Here is a 4,414-nt window from a genome sequence, read left to right on the forward strand (position 1 = left end):
GGTCGGAGCTCGAAGATTTCTTTCTGAAACGGATTGTTGTATGATGACTTCATTCTCGTAATACTACAACATTATTCTTATAATATTACAATTTTTTTTCTCATAATTTTAAAACTTTATTCCCAAAATAAAAAAAATAAAGACAATCTCTAACCTGGTCCTAATACTCCATGGTATAGTTGAAGTTGCACAACCTTGTAAAATTATTCCAACCTCTTTTTCCTGACTGTCAGTCTCCTCAAAGACACAGATTAGGAAGGATTGTATTAAGGTTTTACTGCATAGACTAAGGTGACCAGATTTCTATAATCTAATCTAGTGACATTTCCAGCTAATAGATAAAAATAAATATATTTTATGAAAATTAAAATAAGAAACAGGGACATTATTACATATTTAATAATATTTAAACAAAAATCAAGTGTGAACTGCAGGAATGCTCCTCTTCCATTTCCTCAGATAAATATTAATCAATCAGGAGTGTTTATTAGTGTCCTCTGGTCATTCAGTCTTCTCTGTCTTCTTCCATTGTGAGAACATAGCATTGTGTTCAGGAACAGGCCAGTTTGCATCAATACAGTCTGTGGGAATTTCGTTTCTAGTTTCTACTGTATCCTGGACAACTGCAGTGCATTGGGTCGCCTTCAGCAGCCTGGATTAGAATCTGTGTCACTATTAAAAAAGTCTCATTAGATTTTTATATTCAGATTAAATTACAACAATTAAAACACCACATCTATAAACCTAGATCATTCTCATGAGCAGCCTGAAGCAGTCACACCACATGTTTTTTCATTACACATATAGATGAATGAAAATAAGTTCTCAAGGCATAAAATAATCTGTCCTTTAATAAGGTTACAGTGAAACCTAATAGGAATATATTTACAGAATCCTAAACCTATTTAATTTTCATGTGTAAATAGATACAGCTGTGCTTTAAGTTTTAAACAAGCTGTTATTATTTTTGATAAGATGTAAATGTAACGATTATATGATCCTATTTAGATTTAGGGGTTAGGGCGGGCGTTCGGGCACACTAAGCTTGTATGAGCTATGAGAACTTTTAAACAGAGCGTGCACGAGGAGAAATGGGCTTGTGCACGCTCTTGCACGCGCATTTTTTTTCAAGTGGAGAGTCTTTTTAAAAATTTGACAAAATCCTCCACAACACCTTCAATCGTGCTTTTCTTTAAATTCATTCCATTATACACTGTGAGTCATTAAAAATCATTAAAAGTGATTATTAAATTATTGATTTTTAAAGGAAGACAATTAATTGGCATTAAAGTTCATTAAATATGATTATTGTGGCATTTTAAAATGCTTTATTTGGGAAAAAAAATTATAAAAACAATTTTTTCAGATATATCATATGATATATTTGCAAAAATGGGGAAATTTCGGGATATATATATATATATATATATATGTATATATGTGTGTGTATATGAATGAGAATAATGGGTACTTGTTGATGGCATTAAAATTTTTTTAGCATAAAAGAGAATTAAAAAGCATTAAGTTAGAGTTACTCATTCCTGTAAAGCTCAAACCGTAGGTTTTACCCCTCAGCAGGAAAACAAATAAAAGTTGTTTTATAACAGGATTTTTGCCGGTCATTAAAAATCATTAAAAGTCATTGAATTAATATTTCTTTAAATAAGACCCTAATTGGCATTAAAGCTCATTAAATGCGATTAACATGGGTTTTAAAATGCTTTATTCAAAAGATTTGTCGGATCTTTTATATCAGATATAAATTGTTCCGCATGTTTGTGTGTAACTGCTTCCTGTTGATCGTAAAGCCGTGTGTTCGGAAAATAAGCTTGAGGTGGGAAAAAGCAAATTTCAACAAAAGTGGCTGGAAAACCAGGAATTTGGGACATGGCTGCAGCCTGTCGATGGTAAAGATGACAAAGGATTTTAATGTGTGATTGTATAAATATATACAGGTGTGTGTGAGTCATGGGTACTTATTGATGCATTAAAACTATTTCTAAGAGCATTAAAAAGCATCAAATCAGAGTTACTCATTCCTGTATAATCATAAAAGCCTCCTGAATGTTGTCTCTAACCTGTCTGATGTATTTATTTATTTGCATCAGGCTGTTTGTTTGTAATATTTGAGGCACAGAAAAGATGGGGCTTTTTTACTGACAGGGAATATTTAGATTTCTATGTTTTTGCTGTGAAATATTCTGAATATTATTCTGAATACTTTTGCATTTATCAGTTTTGCTTTATTCCCTGTAGATGTGGAAATCCACAAAGCAGCAGAGGTGTTTGAATTCAAATGAACACGTCTTATCTGAGCTGCTTCATCTATTAATAATCCTTTGATAGATGATCAGTGTGGAGAGATAATTATAGCAGCGTTCATGTTTTGGTAACTCTTATAGACGGTCTGGTGTGAATGTCCTGAGAAATGGAGCTGCTTGTTTTTGCAGAGCCCAGGATGGAGGGATGCGAGGTGGAGCCACGCTACACCATCGAGCAGATCGACCTCCTGCAGCGCCTGCGCCTCTCCGGCATGACCAAGCCTCAGATCATCCACGCCTTGGAGTCTCTGGAGAGGCTGGACCCGGAGCACCGCCAGCCGCTCTGCGACTCTCACCCGGCTCCGCCCAACAGCGGCGCCTCGTCCTCCTCCTCTTCCTCCTCTCTCTCCCTGGCCTCCGCCACCACCCAGACCTCGGGCCTGGACGGCGCAGCTCTGTCCCCCAGCAACAGCTACGAGGCCTCGCCGCCGCCCTTGTACCCCCCCAGCGTGGTGGTGCAGCGGGCGTTCAGCTACGACATGATGGGGGAGGAGGAGTGGGACCTGGAGGAGAAGGTGGAGGAGTACATGAGGTGAGGAGCAGGAGAGGAAGAAAGGCTATTATAACATCAGATAATGACAGCTGCTGTCTCCAGAGCCTCAGGCTTATTCTCCAGAACTGTAGTGGACTTAATTCAGGTCAGGTGTTCAGGGACGGCTGGAAAAAGCCGATTCTCAGCGAGGAGGTTTAGCTGGAGCTTTAACCAGCAGGTGATTTTTCTGTTAACTTTCATTTCTGTTTGCAGGAGAGACAGCAACCTGGTGAAAGAGGAGATCAAAACGTTCCTGAACAACCGGAGGATCTCCCAGGCAATCGTAGGCCAAGTTACAGGTATTCCTCCTTCCTGGTGATGTGAAAACCTTTATTTTACCGTATTTACCTAATTATTCAAACAGTTAATCAGCTTTTTAACCCCCCTGGAGGTGGAGGCTGCGGGGCTTATCGCAGCAGTACTAGCCAATCAAATTGGTTCTACCGAAAGTGGCATTTTTCTGAAGCTACTGTTCAGTTGTTGCTGATTCAAAGAAAGGCAAAGGGGATCCTATCAAGTTTAGGAATAAAATACGAGTGCAGACTATGGATCTCATTTCCTGAACTTTATTTAATAAAACATCCTTTTCACATAGTTAATCGGCAGCTGGAATATACTATACCTACTATTAAAATTGTAGGGAAATCATATTTAAATGTCAAATCATTCTGGCTTAAACATGTATATAAATGTACTTTTTATCCAATGATATTGTCCCAAAAGTTAGAAAAGTTCTATAAAAAAAAAAAAAATCCTGTCTTAAACTTTTTTCCCCCCATTATCTTATGCAGGCCAGTTAGTTATACGTCAGCCTGAACAACTAAATTCGGCAAATCATATATCAACGGTCATCTGTCAATCAAATTTTTTGGTCATAGCATCTTGATTCATATGTCACAGCTAATATACGCAACGGTTAAAATAAGAAATAAGAATAATTTCCTTTCCCATTGAGATTGTCCCAGTGTTCACGGGGATGGACGTCTGTGTCTTCAGCAGGCGTAAAGCTAAGAGAACTGGCAGCGTTGCGAGGTAAGGGCTCAAACATGGACGGCTGTAAGCCTTCACAGCAGGTTCAGGTCTAGAAGCACAAGATCTATATCCAGCCATTCAGCATAGATGCTGCTACATTGGCTCAACATCTTATTTTGGCATTTGACCAATTAGATGAACCCTTGAATGATATATTACCTGCTGTAAATTAAGTTGGAAAAAAATGTTAACAAGTCAAGAAAAAAAGCTAATTAAAAAGTTAAAAAGGAAAGTTCAAAAGTTGATAAGCCAGTTAACAATTATATTAAGGTTTATCAAATAAAAAAATCTAAGTGCCAGTATCAGCATTAATGCCTCTAAGGTTATGTTGTACCAAAAATAAATTGTTTCTCTCACTGTGTTTTTTTTATGAATTTCTTAAAGGGATAGTTCGGTATTTTTGACATGAATCTGTATGGCATCCCCATCACCAGTGTCATGCAATCACACTGACTTACCCATGGTGTCGCCCAGTCCGCACAGTTCTCGCCCCCCTTTGGTCAAGCCGAAAGTAGTCCGGCAGGTTTGC

General features: G+C 37.9%; 1 pseudogene; it reads left to right on the forward strand.

Annotated features, from left to right (window-relative positions):
- Positions 1–4,414, forward strand: part of LOC107091480 — a 27,608-nt pseudogene that overhangs the window by 2,222 nt on the left and 20,972 nt on the right.

This window comes from Cyprinodon variegatus, unplaced genomic scaffold, assembly GCF_000732505.1.
Source record: "Cyprinodon variegatus isolate N-32 unplaced genomic scaffold, C_variegatus-1.0 Scaffold339, whole genome shotgun sequence".
Lineage (NCBI taxonomy): Eukaryota > Metazoa > Chordata > Actinopteri > Cyprinodontiformes > Cyprinodontidae > Cyprinodon > Cyprinodon variegatus.